General features: G+C 47.8%; 1 protein-coding gene across 7 annotated transcripts in view; it reads right to left on the bottom strand.

The window, feature by feature from the left end:
* The window catches only part of FAM163B (family with sequence similarity 163 member B), a 179,163-nt gene that overhangs the window by 37,736 nt on the left and 121,486 nt on the right, over nt 1–19,941 (bottom strand). The window contains exons 1-2 of one of the 7 annotated variants that reach the window (XM_088459698.1): nt 7,234–7,269; nt 4,178–4,207 (exon numbers count right to left, since the gene is read on the bottom strand). The exons of 5 other annotated variants lie outside the window; for them this stretch is intronic. The gene's annotated coding sequence lies outside the window, so the exon portion shown is untranslated. Of the gene's footprint in view, nt 1–4,177; nt 4,208–7,233; nt 7,270–19,941 lie in introns of those variants that run through there. One more of the 7 variants, XM_088459700.1, reaches the window with a different exon arrangement.

The raw sequence follows: 19,941 nt of genomic DNA, 5'->3' as shown, positions 1-19,941 counted from the left end.
ATGACCCAATTAAATGAATCAGTTATTTGTCCCCTCCCCTATTCAAATATATATGCGAATCACGGGATTACCCCCACAAGATAACTGTGGTGCACTGAGTGACAGCATAGGGAGCGATTCCACCATGACATCTCAGCAATGGGACAAAGATATCAGGGAAGGTGACAGTGACAAGAGATGGCCCAGAGGAGGAGTACAAGCGACAAGCAAAGACAAAGCACCCCCATGTATAGGCCACTATATTACATAGGACTTTCCTATGCTGTGTGTTTGTTTCCTATGCTGTATGTGTGTTTCCTATGCTGTATGTATGTTTGTTTCCTATGCTGTATGTGTGTTTCCTATGCTGTATGTGTGTTTCCTATGCTGTATGTCTGTTTCCTATGCTGTATGTTTGTTTCCTATGCTGTATGTTTGTTTCCTATGCTGTATGTGTGTTTCCTATGCTGTATGTTTGTTTCCTATGCTGTATGTCTGTTTCCTACGCTGTATGTGTGTTTCCTACGCTGTATGTGTGTTTCCTACGCTGTATGTTTGTTTCCTACGCTGTATGTGTGTTTCCTACGCTGTATGTGTGTTTCCTACGCTGTATGTGTGTTTCCTATGCTGTATGTATGTTTCCTATGCTGTATGTATGTTTCCTATGCTGTATGTTTCCTATGCTGTATGTTTGTTTCCTATGCTGTATGTATGTTTCCTATGCTGTATGTTTGTTTCCTATGCTGTATGTCTGTTTCCTATGCTGTATGTCTGTTTCCTATGCTGTATGTTTCCTATGCTGTATGTATGTTTCCTATGCTGTATGTATGTTTCCTATGCTGTATGTGTGTTTCCTATGCTGTATGTCTGTTTCCTATGCTGTATGTGTGTTTCCTATGCTGTATGTGTGTTTCCTATGCTGTATGTGTGTTTCCTATACTGTTTGTTTATTTCCTATGCTGTATGTCTGTTTCCTATGCTGTATGTATGTTTCCTATGCTGTATGTTTGTTTCCTATGCTGTATGTTTGTTTCCTATGCTGTATGTTTCCTATGCTGTATGTGGGTTTCCTATGCTGTATGTTTCCTATGCTGTATGTTTCCTATGCTGTATGTTTGTTTCCTATGCTGTATGTTTGTTTCCTATGCTGTATGTTTGTTTCCTATGCTGTATGTGTGTTTCCTATGCTGTATGTGGGTTTCATATGCTGTTTGTCTGTTTCCTATGCTGTTTGTTTATTTCCTATGCTGTATGTCTGTTTCCTATGCTGTATGTTTGTTTCCTATGCTGTATGTTTCCTATGCTGTATGTTTCCTATGCTGTATGTTTGTTTCCTATGCTGTATGTGTGTTTCCTATGCTGTATGTGGGTTTCATATGCTGTTTGTCTGTTTCCTATGCTGTTTGTTTGTTTCCTATGCTGTATGTGTGTTTCCTATGCTGTATGTGGGTTTCATATGCTGTTTGTCTGTTTCCTATGCTGTTTGTTTATTTCCTATGCTGTATGTTTGTTTCCTATGCTGTATGTTTGTTTCCTATGCTGTATGTTTGTTTCCTATGCTGTATGTTTCCTATGCTGTATGTGGGTTTCATATGCTGTATGTTTCCTATGCTGTATGTTTGTTTCCTATGCTGTATGTATGTTTCCTATGCTGTATGTTTCCTATGCTGTATGTATGTTTCCTATGCTGTATGTGTGTTTCCTATGCTGTATGTGTGTTTCCTATGCTGTATGTTTGTTTCCTATGCTGTATGTGGGTTTCATATGCTGTTTGTCTGTTTCCTATGCTGTTTGTTTATTTCCTATGCTGTATGTCTGTTTCCTATGCTGTATGTCTGTTTCCTATGCTGTATGTGGGTTTCCTATGCTGTATGTGGGTTTCATATGCTGTATGTTTCCTATGCTGTATGTCTGTTTCCTATGCTGTTTGTTTATTTCCTATGCTGTATGTATGTTTCCTATGCTGTATGTATGTTTCCTATGCTGTATGTATGTTTCCTATGCTGTATGTATGTTTCCTATGCTGTATGTTTGTTTCCTATGCTGTATGTGTGTTTCCTATGCTGTATGTGTGTTTCCTATGCTGTATGTTTGATTCCTATGCTGTATGTTTGATTCCTATGCTGTATGTTTGTTTCCTATGCTGTATGTTTGTTTCCTATGCTGTATGTTTGTTTCCTATGCTGTCTGTGTGTTTCCTATGCTGTCTGTGTGTTTCCTTTGCTGTATGTTTGTTTCCTATGCTGTCTGTGTGTTTCCTATGCTGTCTGTGTGTTTCCTATGCTGTCTGTGTGTTTCCTATGCTGTCTGTGTGTTTCCTATGCTGTATGTATGTTTCCTATGCTGTATGTGTGTGTCCTATGCTGTATGTGTGTTTCCTATGCTGTATGTTTGTTTCCTATGCTGTATGTGTGTTTCCTATGCTGTATGTGTGTTTCCTATGCTGTATGTGTGTTTCCTATGCTGTATGTGTGTGTCCTATGCTGTATGTGTGTTTCCTATGCTGTATGTTTGTTTCCTATGCTGTATGTGTGTTTCCTATGCTGTATGTGTGTTTCCTATGCTGTATGTTTGTTTCCTATGCTGTGTGTTTGTTTCCTATGCTGTCTGTGTGTTTCCTATGCTGTCTGTGTGTTTCCTATGCTGTATGTTTGTTTCCTATGCTGTGTGTTTGTTTCCTATGCTGTATGTTTCTTTTGTTATGTGTTCTTATTTGTGATTGATTGAATTAAAACAATTATTTATTTTCTATCAAGAAAATATCAGATTATTTTAAAATAGCTTTTCACTATGACTATATTACTAATGTACATACAGTATAGTGCAAGTAGTGTAGCTCAAAAAATAGAGCTAGTAAAAACATTCTGAAATCATTTTAGTTTTTCTTGACCTCAAATTAGTAATGTATGACTATTATTAGAAAGAAAACAAATTAAAAGTATTAATTTGTTGTACAGTGTAATCAGAGGTTTCATAGAATACAGGTCTGAAGAGAACAGAGAGCCAAAGTCTAGGAGAACAGGACTGATAACACTAATAATAAAGTTAAAATGTACAATCAAACCAATTATACTTTTATAGAATCCCCTACTCCCAATAACTACACTGAGTACCTGACGGTAACTTTCATCTAGGATTCATTTGTCCCAACAACAGAGCAACAAACCCATAGGACATGACTCCCTTATACTGAGACACAGATCGCTGCTGCCCCCCAGTGGTAGACAGTGAGGGTGCAGGAATGATGCCATTCTTTGCCACATTAGGAAAGGGCCTGATTTAGCAAAGAACGCACGGATGCAGACGCACGCAATCGGTCAATGGTTTTGGTCTGTGCATGTATCGCAGTGTGCGTGCGTGAACCGGCCAGTACGATGGAGTATGCGTACGCAGCAAGTCCGCAGCCTCAAGGACAAGTGTGACAGGAAGAGTCGTTTGTGGGTGGTGACAGGGGAGTGGTCGGGCAAACGCAGGCGTGCCTGAGCGTTTGGACGGCGTTTCAGGGGCATGCATAATTAAGCCCTTGCGGCGGCGGACGCAGCCTGAGGCCTAGTTGCGCACAGGAAGTCTCGCTATGTCTGCGGGAGGGTCAGGTCAACCACTATTGTGCGTATGGGTCCGATGGGTCTCGATGTTACCGATGTTTCCGCTGTCTTGCCAGGTATAGAGGACGCAAGTAAAGGGAAGTGGGTGGTATTATGTAGTGCTGGGCGTCTGCTTATTTTGCTGTGATTGCTGTGCGTCTGCATTCATTAGCATATTTGCGTGCGTATGCATTCATTAGCATATTCTCGCAACGGCCGGGTGCGTGCGTATGCATTCATTAGCATATTCTCGCAACGGCCGGGTGCGTGCGTATGCATTCATTAGCATATTCTCGCAACGGCCGGGTGCGTGCGTCAGCCTGCGTACGTTCCTTGATGAATCAGACACAAAGTGACTGAAGGGAATAAGCTTGCAGTACCCTCCCTGTGTGCGGCCAGCGTCAGGCCCATGAGCGCTGGCTACGGGAGGAGAACGGAACTTCCCTGTTGTACCCTCCTGTATTGGGGTTTAATATAACCTGTATTATGAACAGTTCCTTTCCCATCCAGCCTCATCCAGCAGCAAACGCTGCACAGCAATGACATATTCCCGTATGTGCGCTAACGTTCGTGTTACATTTGTGTATTAAGCAGTCGCAGCTCAGGGTACACACCGCAAGCGCATCTGCCGCAACCTCCGTTATCTGCAGTGATAAAAAGGGAATAAAACTATGAAAATGCAATGACATACTAAAACCACAAACACGTTAAAGTGATACAAGATTAAGAATCATTCCGCATCGTTATTGGAGTAACAACCAGCGACGCAGCATGTGAAACGCAACTGCAGGGGTTGGGGGAGGATGGGTGAGGTAACCCCCTTGTGTTGTGAATGGGGCAGACAGGCAACCAAAAGATGCCCCCTCTGCTTCCACCTAGCTTCCATTCCCGGACCCATTAACATGATCCCCCCCCCCACCAGGCCTTTTTCTGTGAGGCCCATGGGAAGTAGGAGCGATACAGGGGAGTGATACAGGGGAGAGATACAGGGGAGAGATACCGGGGAGAGATACAGAGGAGTGATACAGGGGAGTGATACAGGGGAGTGATACAGGGAGAGATACAGGGTAGTGATACAGGGGAGAGATACAAGGGAGTGATACAGGGGAGAGATACAGGGGAGAGATACAGGGGAGAGATACAGGGGAGTGATACAGGGGAGTGATACGGGGAGAGATACAGGGGAGCGATACAGGGGAGCGATACAGGGGAGCGATACAGGGGAGCGATACAGGGGAGCGATACAGGGGAGCGATACAGGGGAGCGATACAGGGGAGCGATACAGGGGAGCGATACAGGGGAGCGATACAAGGGAGCGATACAAGGGAGCGATACAGGGGAGCGATACAGGGTGCTGATACAAGGGAGTGATACAGGGGAGTGATACAAGGGAGTGATACAGGGGAGAGATACAGGGGAGTGATACAGGGGAGAGATACAGGGGAGAGATACAAGGGAGTGATACAGGGTAGTGATACAGGGTACTGATACAAGGGAGTGATACAAGGGAGTGATACAGGGGAGCGATACAGGGGAGCGATACAGGGGAGTGATACAGGGTACTGATACAGGGTAGTGATACAGGGTAGTGATACAGGATACTGATACAGGGAACTGATACAGGGTGCTGATACAGGGTGCTGATACAGGGGAGTGATACAGGGGAGCGATACAAGGGAGCGATACAGGGGAGCGATACAGGGGAGCGATACAGGGGAGCGATACAGGGGAGCGATACAGGGGAGCGATACAGGGGAGCGATACAAGGGAGCGATACAAGGGAGCGATACAGGGGAGCGATACAGGGGAGCGATACAGGGGAGCGATACAGGGGAGCGATACAGGGTGCTGATACAAGGGAGTGATACAAGGGAGAGATACAGGGTGCTGATACAGGGGACTTATACAGGGGACTGATACAAGGGAGTGATACAGGGTAGTGATACAGGGTACTGATACAGGGTAGTAATACAGGGGAGTGATACAGGGTACTGATACAGGGTACTGTTACAGGGGAGTGATACAGGGTACTGATACAGGGTACTGATATAGGGGAGTGATACAGGGTACTGATACAGGGGAGTGATACAGGGTGCTGATACAAGGGAGTGATAAAGGGTGCTGATACAAGGGAGTGATAAAGGGTGCTGATACAGGGTACTGATACAGGGGAGTGATGCTGGGTACTGATACAGGGGAGTGATGCTGGGTACTGATACAGGGGAGTCATACAGGGGACTGATGCTGGGCACTGATACAGGGGAGTGATGCTGGGTACTGATACAGGGGACAGATACAGAGGAGTGATACAGGGGAGAGATACAGGGGACTGATACAAGGGAGTGATACAGGGGAGTGATGCTGGGTACTGATACAGGGGAGTGATACAGGGGAGTGATGCTGGGTAGTGATACAGGGGAGTAATAAAGGGGAGTGATACAGGGGAGTGATGCTGGGTACTGATACAGGGGAGTGATGCTGGGTACTGATACAGGGTAGTTATGCTGGGGAGTGATGCTAGGTACTGATACAGGGGAGTGATGCTGGGTAGTGATACAGGGGAGTGATGCTGGATACTGATACAGGGGAGTGATGCTGGGTACTGATACAGGGGACTGATACAGGGTAGTGATACAGGGTGCTGATACAGGGGAGTGATACAAGGGACTGATGCTGGGTACTGATACAGGGTACTGATGCTGGGTACTGATACAGGGGAGTGATGCTGGGTACTGATACAGGGGAGTGATGCTGGGTACTGATACAGGGGAGTGATGCTGGGTACTGATACAGGGGAGTGATGCTGGGTACTGATACAGGGGAGTGATGCTGGGTACTGATCCTGGGTAGTGATACAGGGGACTGATGCTGGGTACTGATACAGGGGAGTGATACAGGGGACTGATGCTGGGTACTGATACAGGGGACTGATACAGGAGACTGATGCTGGGTACTGATACAGGGGACTGATGCTGGGTACTGATACAGGGGACTGATGCTGGGTACTGATACAGGGGAGTGATGCTGGGTAGTGATACAGGGGACTGATGCTGGGTACTGATACAGGGTACTGATACAGGGGAGTGATGCTGGGTACTGATACAGGGGAGTGATGCTGGGTACTGATACAGGGGAGTGATGCTGGGTACTGATACAGGGGAGTGATGCTGGGTACTGATACAGGGGAGTGATGCTGGGTACTGATACAGGGGACTGATGCTGGGTACTGATACAGGGGAGTGATGCTGGGTACTGATACAGGGGAGTGATGCTGGGTACTGATCCTGGGTAGTGATACAGGGGACTGATGCTGGGTACTGTTACAGGGGAGTGATGCTGGGTACTGATACAGGGGAGTGATGCTGGGTGCTGATGCTGGGTACTTATACAGGGGAGTGATGCTGGGTACTTACAGGGTAGTGATACAGGGGAGTGATGCTGGGTACTGATACAGGGGAGTGATGCTGGGTACTGATACAGGGGAGTGATGCTGGGTACTGATACAGGGGACTGATGCTGGGTACTGATACAGGGGAGTGATGCTGAAGTCGGATGGGCCCATACTGGTAACAGTGGAATTCTTCTGTTCATAATAAGCTGTTAAGGAATCACCATTAGAAATGAACAAATGTCATTATTCCCAATAACCCTTAAGCATCACCTCCCTACCTGATATTCGCAGCAAGCCAGCTGCAGAACTGCAGGAAATATTGGTAACCAGCATTAGGAGGCCTGGAACGTGCGCAGCCCGCCATCCCGCAGAGAGGATAATGATCGCACGGTGCACGCCAGAGCAGCTGGCGAGAATCCTGCTGAATTCTTAATTCCTCTGCCTGGACCATAAAACAGTATAAAAGCTTTATTACAAGTGGAGTGAGTCCTGAGAGAAAATCTCACACCCGTCTCCCTCCTTCCAGTTCCATCCCATAACTTCCATTCTGCTACAGCGCCTGCTCTCCCATAATCCTCCATGCATCAGTGCGCGCATCCCTCCTGTACATCAGTGCAAAGAGCCCATATATCAGCTCTCCAAGGCTACCTGGAACGTTAACGCTTTACCACACGCACCAAATGCCGTCTCCCCGTGTCCTACTTATGTTATTGCAGCAGCAAAGAATTACACTGCCTTGTGGAGAATCACATTAATAACCTTATAGCTGAGCTTAGCAGGAGAATACTAGTGACTGTATAATACATTTCCTTCCAACGTTATCCGCAGCCTTATCCTCCCCTCTCCAGTGCTGTCTGCTTGTAACAATCTCTTCTCTATCCACAACCTGTTATATACCCCCAAACCCCATTCCCGGGACCTGGCTTACCTGACACTACACACCTCAGCTCTCTCCTATGGGGGGGGGGGGGGATCAGCCCTCAGCCACACCCTAGACATGGTCAGCAAGGTGCCAGACTATGCGTATTCTACCCCCCGGAATCCCCTCCCCTCCTCCTCTTCCTTTGCTGTCCACACTACCTGTTCCTTCTGCTGCTGTCATTTATCACACCTGCTACCCCCAAATCCAATCCCCAATTCCTGGACAAGTTTGCAGCTGGCTCACACATTTCATATACTTTGAACTACCTACTTTCATAAGAGCCAATACTATCACTTCTACTGACAACACCATGGTCACTGCTACCATAAAGCTATCGCTTACTTCTTGCTTTGGTCTCTCCCACTTACAGTCATGAACAATGTCCAGTGCCATCACCTCTCCAGATTCTCTAATTACTCCAACTCAGCCTTCCCACTCTAACTACATCCTCCTTCCATTCAGCCCTCCCACTCTCCAACTACATCCTCCTTCCATTCAGCCTTCCCACTCTCCAACTACATCCTCCTTCCCTTCAGCCTTCCCACTCTCCAACTACATCCTCCTTCCCTTCAGCCTTTCCACTCTCCAACTACATCCTCCTTCCCTTCAGCCTTCCCACTCTCCAACTACATCCTCCTTCCCTTCAGCCTTCCCACTCTCCAACTACATCCTCCTTCCCTTCAGCCTTCCCACTCTCCAACTACATCCTCCTTCCATTCAGCCTTCCCCCTCTCCAACTACATCCTCCTTCCCTTCAGCCCTCCCACTCTCCAACTACATTCTCCTTCCATTCAGCCTTCCCACTCTCCAACTACATCCTCCTTCCATTAAGCCCTCCATCTACATCCTCCTTCCCCTGCCACACTACCTGTTCCTTCTGCTGCTGTCATTTATCACACCTGCTACCCCCAAATCCAATCCCCAATTCCTGGACAAGTTTGCAGCTGGCTCACACATTTCATATACTTTGAACTACCTACTTTCATAAGAGCCAATACTATCACTTCTACTGACAACACCATGGTCACTGCTACCATAAAGCTATCGCTTACTTCTTGCTTTGGTCTCTCCCACTTACAGTCATGAACAATGTCCAGTGCCATCACCTCTCCAGATTCTCTAATTACTCCAACTCAGCCTTCCCACTCTAACTACATCCTCCTTCCATTCAGCCCTCCCACTCTCCAACTACATCCTCCTTCCATTCAGCCTTCCCACTCTCCAACTACATCCTCCTTCCCTTCAGCCTTCCCACTCTCCAACTACATCCTCCTTCCCTTCAGCCTTTCCACTCTCCAACTACATCCTCCTTCCCTTCAGCCTTCCCACTCTCCAACTACATCCTCCTTCCCTTCAGCCTTCCCACTCTCCAACTACATCCTCCTTCCCTTCAGCCTTCCCACTCTCCAACTACATCCTCCTTCCCTTCAGCCTTCCCACTCTCCAACTACATCCTCCTTCCCTTCAGCCTTCCCACTCTCCAACTACATCCTCCTTCCATTCAGCCTTCCCCCTCTCCAACTACATCCTCCTTCCCTTCAGCCCTCCCACTCTCCAACTACATTCTCCTTCCATTCAGCCTTCCCACTCTCCAACTACATCCTCCTTCCATTAAGCCCTCCATCTACATCCTCCTTCCCCTCAGCCCTCCCACTCTCCAACTACATCCTCCTTCCCTTCAGCCCTCCCACTCTCCAACTACATCCTCCTTCCCTTCAGCCTTCCCACTCTCCAACTACATCCTCCTTCCCTTCAGCCCTCCCACTCTCCAACTACATCCTCCTTCCCTTCAGCCTTCCCACTCTCCAACTACATTCTCCTTCCCTTCAGCCCTCCCACTCTCCAACTACATCCTCCTTCCCTTCAACCTTCCCACTCTCCAACTACATCCTCCTTCCCTTCAACCTTCCCACTCTCCAACTACATCCTCCTTCCCTTCAGCCTTACCACTCTCCAACTACATCCTCCTTCCCTTCAGCCTTACCACTCTGCAACTACATCCTCCTTCCCTTCAGCCTCACCCCCCAATCCTCTTCTCATCGTCATTCAGACTACTCCTTCTCCTAGGACTGCCATTTCCTACCACTTCAGCCATATATAAAGGAGCTCCAGCCAATACACAGTCTCCAAATCTAAACCATGGTACCCCAGACCCTGTACCTGAAATACTGTATCCCCGCTGCTGGGCACCACCGGAGGAGATCCCGCTTCAACACCGACTTCCATCAGTATGAATTCCAGCTCTCTGCACAGCGACTCACCTGCCAGCAGATGTGCGTCCCTTCACTATTACCCACCAATACCTCTAACCCAGGGGTTCTCAGACTCGGTCCTCAGGACACCACACAGTTCCCATTTTCCAGAGCCCCTAACAGACGCACAGTGAGACATTACTCACTGACACATTTTAAAAGATCCACAGGTGGAGCTAATTATGTCACTTGTGATTCTGTGAGGAGGCTTGGAATACATGCACTGTTTGGGTTCCTGAGGACCGAGTTTGAGAACCTGTGCTCTAACCGCTCTGTGCCATCTTTAGCTCCATTCTATAACACCTCCCCTATCCTCGTCCCCACAGGCCATGACTTTGCCACCTACTTCCAAAACTAAAACAAGAACATGTGTTGAGATTACTCATGTAAAACCCAGTTTGCCCCACCGACCTTCTCCAGGACACCTCCCATCCACCCTCAGTTCATTCTCCCCTGTGAGGACAAAGTCTGCACTCGTCTCATCACCCCCAAAAGCTGGCAGACTGATTACTTGTCCCTAGCCTCCATCTAGCACATTCTTATCCCTTATACATGCACTTCCTGTCCACACACCCCAAACTTATACTCATACACATCACTGATATTGCACTCACAATAGGGACACTTCTCCATACTCCTCTCCCGGACCACTGCACTTTTCACACAGTCGATCAACTTTGTGTCTAATTGCTCCATGTGGCGCAGTAGAAAGTTGAGTTTTTCTTGCCACTCACTGAAATTCCAACTTTCACCAACATCTACAATCATGCCTCAGATCATGTCTCAGATCGTGCCTCAGATCGTGCCTCAGATCGTGCCTCAGATCATGCCTCAGATCATGCCTCAGATCATGCCTCAGATCATGCCTCAGATCACAACATATGTACTAAACCATGGGTTAGAAATAAATCTATAGCTTTATTATGTGACGGAGAATAGGCTTTAAGAAGGAAAAAGAAAAGTAAAAACATACTGGAAATGGGGCATGAGGTGAAGATATTTGGAAACCCTATAAATGTTCCCATTGGCTAAATACATGTTTGGTATGTATCTAGGGCTGGACTGGTTTCCTAATATATTCTCATTATAATGTCGCTCCCCCAACGGCCATTGATCATTTGGATTATAGCAACGATTCCCGTCTTTCTGCGTCTCTCAGAAAGATGTAAGTCATCTATGACAGAACCACAAGTTCCAGCAAGCCCTGTCAGCCTGAGTCACTACTTCCCTAAGAGCTGGCATGCCAAATTCTAGCCAACCAAGCCTACAGTGTTACGTGTCAGTAATAATGATATGAGGACGCCCTTAGAGACTTGTTCGCTAAGCACAAAGCCAGAGACTGCGTCTTGCTGCCATGTTTGCTTGCTCAGTATTGTAGTTATCACTGATAGACTTCCATGCTGTGAGTGGGTCGCGGGGGGGGGGATGGGAGTGGGGGTGGTAGGATTGTTGGAGAGCAGACTGACCCACTTTCACAGGTAACTCTGTTCCATATGGTCTTTATCTGCACATTAATCAGCTCTCGGGCTTCATACACTTAATCTTCTACTGTTTAATATGCTGCCCAAAATAAAGAAAGGCTTCAAATTCTGAGCGGACAATTATCGCCTCTCTAACTACACTGTAATCCAGGGAAAATACCCCAAATGACATGGACAATGCTGTGAAACACAAAGGTGAGTGGCCAAACGAAAACATTGCTCAGATGACCTGCGTACGGCCGTCCTATGCTCCAAACGCGACCACTGATCTCAGCAGCCAATGAAAACCAGCGGCTGACATAATGCATAGATCTAACACAGCAACTGTGGTCTGGCGGACAAGCCCTGACATCTATGCGTTAGTCTGAGCCATCAACTTAAGCTGGGTACACACTGGGGCGATGTCGGGCCGATTCACAATGACAAATCTCCTGCATTACTCAGTGTGTGCGCTCAGTATGCAGGTGCCCGCAGTCGCCAGCCATGTTGTCAGGTTTCATGTGCTGCTCGTGATGTTGTGTGACTGGTTGTCTGTTACATTGTAACACTATGGTCCGTATTCAATTAGATGTGGAAAGTCGGAAACTTTTTGCCTATTGTACTTTCCGTCGCATTCGCCTGGTTGACACGCGAATTTGCGGCATGCTTGTCCCCACGATTTGCCGTATTCAATTGCAGTACAGACGAAAACGCAAATAGACGAATGCACAACAGGCGGAAAGTACTTAATAGAATGCGGGAATAAATAAGACGCACTGACACTGGAAATCATTACAGATGTGTACTATTAGCCCTAATAAGTGTACTTTGTGTCCTTAAGTTGTGTTAAAAGCTTTCTAGGTTCATATTTGTAAAAGTGGTGAAAAATGATAGAAAACAGTATTTTTTTGTGGAAAATAAATAGTCCAGTCAAATTTGGAGTACATGAAAATGGGTGTTAGCATATTTTTGTGTTTCTAAAGTGCACTTTTAAAAAATGTGTAAAATCCACCTGCTGCATGTACCTGCAATCCTAAACACACCTGCTGCATGCACCTGCAATCGTAAATACACCTGCTGCATGCACCTGCAATCGTAAATACACCTGCTGCATGTACCTGCAATCCTAAACACCTGCTGCATGTACCAGCAATCCTAACAACACCTGCTGCATGTACCTGCAATCCTAAACACACCTGCTGCATGTACCTGCAATCCTAAACACACCTGCTGCATGTACCTGCAATCCTAAACACACCTGCTGCATGTACCTGCAATCCTAAACACACCTGCTGCATGTACCTGCAATCCTAACAACACCTGCTGCATGTACCTGCAATCCTAAACTCACCTGCTGCATGCACCGGCAATGATAAATACACCTGCTGCATGAACCTGCAATCCTAAACACACCTGCTGCATGTACCTGCAATCCTAAACACACCTGCTGCATGTACCTGCAATCCTAAACACACCTGCTGCATGTACCTGCAATCCTAAACACACCTGCTGCATGCACCGGCAATCCTAAACACACCTGCTGCATGTACCTGCAATCCTAACAACACCTGCTGCATGCACCCGCAATCCTAACAACACCTGCTGCATGTACCTGCAATCCTAAACACACCTGCTGCATGCACCGGCAATCGTAAATACACCTGCTGCATGCAGCGGCAATCCTAAACACACCTGCTGCATGTACCTGCAATCCTAAACACACCTGCTGCATGTACCTGCAATCCTAAACACACCTGCTGCATGCACCGGCAATCCTAAACACACCTGCTGCATGTACCTGCAATCCTAACACCACCTGCTGCATGCACCCGCAATCCTAACAACACCTGCTGCATGTACCTGCAATCCTAAACACACCTGCTGCATGCACCGGCAATCGTAAATACACCAGCTGCATGCAGCGGCAATCCTAAACACACCTGCTGCATGTACCTGCAATCCTAAACACACCTGCTGCATGCAGCGGCAATCCTAAACACACCTGCTGCATGTACCTGCAATCCTAAACACACCTGCTGCATGTTCCTGCAATCCTAAACACACCTGCTGCATGGACCGGCAATCCTAAACACACCTGCTGCATGTACCTGCAATCCTAACAACACCTGCTGCATGCACCTGCAATCCTAACAACACCTGCTGCATGTACCTGCAATCCTAAACACACCTGCTGCATGTACCTGCAATCCTAAACACACCTGCTGCATGCGCCTGCAATCCTAAACATACCTGCTGCATGCACCTGCAATCCTAAACACACCTGCTGCATGCACCTGCAATCCTAAACACACCTGCTGCATGCACCTGCAATCCTAAACACACCTGCTGCATGCACAGTCAATCCTAAACACACCTGCTGCATGTGCCTGCAATCCTAAACACACCTGCTGCATGCACAGTCAATCCTAAACACACCTGCTGCATGTACCTGCAATCCTAAACACACCTGCTGCATGTACCTGCAATCCTAAACACACCTGCTGCATGCCCCTGCAATCCTAAACACACCTGCTGCATGCCCTGCAATCCTAAACATACCTGCTGCATGCACCTGCAATCCTAAACACACCTGCTGCATGCACCTGCAATCCTAAACACACCTGCTGCATGCACCGGCAATCCTAAACACACCTGCTGCATGTACCTGCAATCCTAAACACACCTGCTGCATGCACCTGCAATCCTAAACACACCTGCTGCATGTACCTGCAATCCTAAACACACCTGCTGCATGCACCGGCAATCCTAAACACACCTGCTGCATGCACCGGCAATCCTAAACACACCTGCTGCATGCGCGTGCAATCCTAAACACACCTGCTGCATGTACCTGCAATCCTAAAAACACCTGCTGCATGCACCTGCAATCCTAAAAACACCTGCTGCATGCACCTGCAATCCTAACAACACCTGCTGCATGTACCTGCAATCCTAAACACACCTGCTGCATGCACTGGCAATCCTAAACACACCTGCTGCATGTACCTGCAATCCTAACAACACCTGCTGCATGCACCTGCAATCCTAACACCTGCTGCATGTACCTGCAATCCTAACAACACCTGCTGCATGTACCTGCAATCCTAACAACACCTGCTGCATGTACCTGCAATACGAAACACACCAGCTGCATGTACCTGCAATCCTAAACACACCCGCTGCATGTACCTGCAATCCTAAACACACCTGCCCCATCCCTACAGCCCCCCAAGAAACCTATTTTGCTACTTTTTATCTTTGTCCCCCCACTTTTTTCATTTTTGCCCCAAAAATGACATGTGTTGGAGTGTTCTAAGGTAATTTTTATGGGGGGCTGATTTGTCCTTTTTTTTAGGGGGGGGGGTGTCTTAAGGGTTCTGAATCAATTCCCCACACTTGCACCCCAATATAGAGATTTTCCTCTTTTTTCCGCCTGCTATTCATTGGAGAAACTTTTCCGCCTGTGTTAGTGCATTGAGTTTCCGCTTAGGGTAATTGGTCCTGGAATTGAATTTGGAGATAAGAGGCGAAAAGTGGCAATAGGCAAAAGTTTTTTGCAGATTTGGCTTTTCGCGTGTAAATGAATACGGCCCTAAGGTGCAGACACCGTCAGGGAATTGGGCTCCCTAAGCACTGTGCTAATGAGGGCAGTGCTGGGATCTTTTCTGTACTACCAGGGCTGAGTAAACATCCAATCTCCGAGGCCAGAACGTATTGTCAGAGCCCATCTGCGGAGCAGGTGTTGGTGCACAGATGTTCTCCTGCCGAGCCCTAAAGAGATTATCAGGAGTAACTGGATGGCTGAAGCCAGGGCTGGGATTAGATCTCACACATTCCAATCATATCAGCTTACAATGTAAATGGACATGACTACAGCACACGGATGGCTCTGAGATGAAGGCAGGAAAGCCCCCGTAGGGACATACAATGCCAGAAGCCCGTTTTGTGCCTGTGCCACTGATGCTCGGCTGGAGGTCACTGGGCCATACACAGAGCCTGGGACAGCGTCAGAAACATCCATTACATTTTTCCCTTCCCTACGCTTTACCTTCACCAGTCACAGCATCGGGGGACAGACACCTGGGGGTACATTTACTAAAGTGAGAGTTTTTAGAAGAGAGTTTTAAAAGTGATGTTGCCCATAGCAACCAATCAGATTCTACTTAACATTTAACTAGCACCTTCTAGAAGATAACAGCTAGAATCTGATTGGTTGCTATGGGCAACATCACTTTTATAACTCTCTTCTAAAAACTCTCACTTTAGTAAATTTACCCCCTGGACCTGTGCACCGGAAGAGGGGTCAGTGGTGCGAAGGGTCCGCATCACTTATAATGATGGTTTTGATGCAGTGCTGGCATCTTGCTGGTATGGACTAATTCGAAGCTATGGCGCACCCCCCATATAAGGGGCAGTGACATGGAGCCACACTATCACAGGCTATTTATCAGGGGGAGTGTGGAGACATGGGAGAACGCTCAATAGGATGGACGGAGTAATTAACTATCCCTGATGTAATTGCCGCAGACTATTAATGGCGAATTAGATTTGGCTACGTGAGATACAGAATCAGCACCCACGTCCGGCAGCGGAGGGGTCAAGGCACGAGACCCCTGTCCTGAGACGCTGACAGTGTAATTAATCACATTGATTCTTGTTTAATTCACAGCAATTTCGCAGGGCTGCGTTCTTCCACCTTCCCCGCGTCAGTTCAGCAGATTCCTCCCGTACCGTCACTGCCGCTGGTCTGCAGCCGCCATTTCCACTTTCCTCAGCGGTGTCAGAAATTCAAAACACGAAGGAAGGAGAAGCAACAATCCTGGGTCTTCCCAGGACGTCTAGTTCCAGCTCCAATCACCGCTCTGTCCATTTCTATATAACTTAATCAATGAGTGAGTGCGTAGCGCGCAGAGACGGCTCTGAACAGACAGGACTCCCCGCCAGGCTACTTTATCATAACATAATTCTCCAGACAATTCATCGCCGACCAGTTCAATCATATGGATCTCAAACTGAGGGAGTTATTGGAGAACACAACAGACTCCGCGAGCAAAACACAACAGCTCAAATGGGAAAAACAGCGGTCGTCCTTCATGTCACGCAAGGTCAGGAGGAGGCTACGGGGGCTCCAGGCCAATAATTCAGCGTTATTTAGCGCGGAAATCAACCTGGTGGCGCAATGACCCTCTCACACCTACACAAGTTAATCAAGTGCTGGAATAGCCTCGGGCAGACAGCCAATGAGCGATCTTTCTTTAATTATGGACGGAGAATAGGAAAAATGGAAGGGACAATCCCCAGCAGAGGTCAGGAGAAAGACTCCATGGTCAGACAGATTTCCGTGCAGTGATAACCAGTGACCCCCCCCAGCACCATTGCTCCATAACTCACATACTCTCCCAATACATACACCCTGCGTGCTGAACAACCCAGCGCCATGTGCCAGGTTGGGCATGGCTGGCACTGTGCTCTGGGTGTGCTGGGATGGTGGCCAAAGGCAGCAGGTACAATGGTGCTGGCAAAGTGTATAAATGTAGGATAAAACAGCATATAACCCAGATGGTAGATGCTTATTATACAATTGCTAATGGCATCCGACTGCGCCTATAATGCGCTCTTTTCGGATAAAATGTAAGTGTAAGCTGCGCTGACAAGCAGCAGACGCACTAGAATGGTACAAGCATTACAATAAGGGAAACAGGGCACCTATGTAAATAGGTCTCATCTCATTTGGATCAATGTTTTTTATTTTCAGCCTGTAACATGCCCTCAGGTCACTAGGAATGCAGGATTGTAAGTGGGCACATAGCCCAAAGTCTGCCCATCTTTATACACACGTCTATCCCTCTACTGTTTTCATGCCCACCAGAGCCAGATTAAGATGGGACAGAGGGGAAATGTGAGCCAGACCCCCCTCTCTAAGGGTCCGAACACCCCCCAGCTTTATCTGCAACTGCGGAGCCTGGCTGCCTTGTAGATGAGGGAGGGGGGATAATTAACAGTACAATCATACAAGCACCATGGGACGCAGGAGAAGGGGGGAGTTACTGCCGGCCCCAGAGGGTGAGACTATAGGGGGGACTGTATATTGTGTGTCCCAGTCTGTATCTGCCTAGGGGGCATTCTGTGTGTCTCAATGTGTCTCTGCCTTGCAGTGTCTCGGTTTCTGTCTCTCTCTAACTATGTGTGCCCCGGTCTGTGTCTCTGTCTGTCTGTGTCTCTGTATGTCTATGGCTCTGTCTGTCTGTGTCTCTGTGCGCCCCGGTCTGTATCTCTGTGTATCTCGGTCTGTATGTATGTCTGTCTGTGTGTCTGTTTGTGTGTCTCTATGTGTCTCAGGCCCTGATTCAGAGCCGGACGCTCTGACAGAGCGCTCGCTCTGAATCAGGGCGGTCCTTCTTCATTTTTAGAGCGACCTCCTGGCCGCTCGTATAGCTGTGGGTGACCACCCACAGCTATAGCGAGCGGCCAGGAAGATGGTCGCGATGGTCAAGACCATCGCGACCATCGGGCTTGCGACGAGACCCTTGTGGTAGGGTCTCATTGCCGCAAGCCCTAGAGTGCTTTCGGCTCTAACAGAGCCGAAAGCACTCCGACTGACATCACTTGTGATGTCAGTGGGGCCGGCCCCAGACGGTAGGCGTGCGCATGCGCACTGGGCCAACATCGACCCGCTTGTGAGCGCTCATCGCTCGCAAGCGGGTCTGAATTAGGCCCTCAGTCTGTATGTCTGTCTGTGTGTCTCGGTCTGTCTGTGTGTCTCTATGTGTCTCGGTCTGTATGTCTGTCTGTGTGTCTCGGTCTGTATGTCTGTCTGTCTCTATGTGTCTCGGTCTGTATGTCTGTCTGTGTGTCTCTATGTGTCTCGGCCTGTATCTCTGTCTCGGTCTGTATGTTTGTCTGTGTGTCTCGGTCTGTATGTCTGTCTGTGTGTCTCGGTCTGTATCTCTGTCTGTGTGTCTCTGTGTGTCTCGGTCTGTATGTCTGTCTGTGTCTATGTGTCTCGGTCTGTATGTCTGTCTGTGTGTCTCGGTCTGTATGTCTGTCTGTGTGTCTCGGTCTGTATGTCTGTCTATGTGTCTCAGTCTGTATGTCTGTCTGTGTGTCTCTATATGTCTCGGTCTGTATGTCTGTCTGTGTGTCTCTATGTGTCTCGGTCTGTGTGTCTGTCTGTCTCTATGTGTCTCGGTCTGTATGTCTGTCTGTGTGTCTCTATGTGTCTCGGTCTGTATGTCTGTGTGTCTGTCTCTGTGTGTCTCGGTCTCTATGTCTGTCTCTATGTGTCTCGGTCTGTATGTCTGTCTCTATGTGTCTCGGTCTGTATCTCTGTCTGTGTGTCTCTGTGTGTCTCGGTCTGTATGTCTGTGTGTCTCGGTCTGTATGTCTGTCTGTGTGTCTCTATATGTCTCGGTCTGTATGTCTGTCTGTGTGTCTCTATGTGTCTCGGTCTGTATGTCTGTCTGTGTGTCTCTATATGTCTCGGTCTGTATGTCTGTCTGTGTATCTCTATGTGTTTCGGTTTGTATGTCTGTCTGTGTGTCTCTATGTGTCTCGGTCTGTATGTCTCTGTGTGTCTCGGTCTGTGTGTCTGTCTGTCTCTATGTGTCTCGGTCTGTATGTCTGTCTGTGTGTCTCTATGTGTCTCGGTCTGTATGTCTGTGTGTCTGTCTCTATGTGTCTCGGTCTGTATGTCTGTCTCTATGTGTCTCGGTCTGTATGTCTGTCTCTATGTGTCTCGGTCTGTATCTCTGTCTGTGTGTCTCGGTCTGTATGTCTGTGTGTCTCGGTCTGTATGTCTGTCTGTGTGTCTCGGTCTGTATGTCTGTCTGTGTGTCTATGTGTCTCGGTCTGTATGTCTGTCTGTATGTCTCTATATGTCTCGGTCTGTATGTCTGTCTCTATGTGTCTCGGTCTATATGTTTGTCTGTGTGTCTCTTTGTGTCTCGGTCTGTATGTCTGTCTGTGTGTCTCTATGTGTCTCGGTCTGTATGTCTGTCTGTGTGTCTCGGTCTGTGTATCTCTATGTGTTTCGGTTTGTATGTCTGTCTGTGTGTCTCTATGTGTCTCGGTCTGTATGTCTCTGTGTGTCTCGGTCTGTGTGTCTGTCTGTCTCTATGTGTCTCGGTCTGTATGTCTGTCTGTGTGTCTCTATGTGTCTCGGTCTGTATGTCTGTGTGTCTGTCTCTATGTGTCTCGGTCTGTATGTCTGTCTCTATGTGTCTCGGTCTGTATGTCTGTCTCTATGTGTCTCGGTCTGTATCTCTGTCTGTGTGTCTCGGTCTGTATGTCTGTGTGTCTCGGTCTGTATGTCTGTCTGTGTGTCTCGGTCTGTATGTCTGTCTGTGTGTCTAT

This window comes from Taudactylus pleione, unplaced genomic scaffold, assembly GCF_031769625.1.
Source record: "Taudactylus pleione unplaced genomic scaffold, aTauple2 ptg000927l, whole genome shotgun sequence".
NCBI classification, from domain to species: domain Eukaryota; kingdom Metazoa; phylum Chordata; class Amphibia; order Anura; family Myobatrachidae; genus Taudactylus; species Taudactylus pleione.
This window is presented reverse-complemented; position numbering and strand designations above follow the sequence as displayed.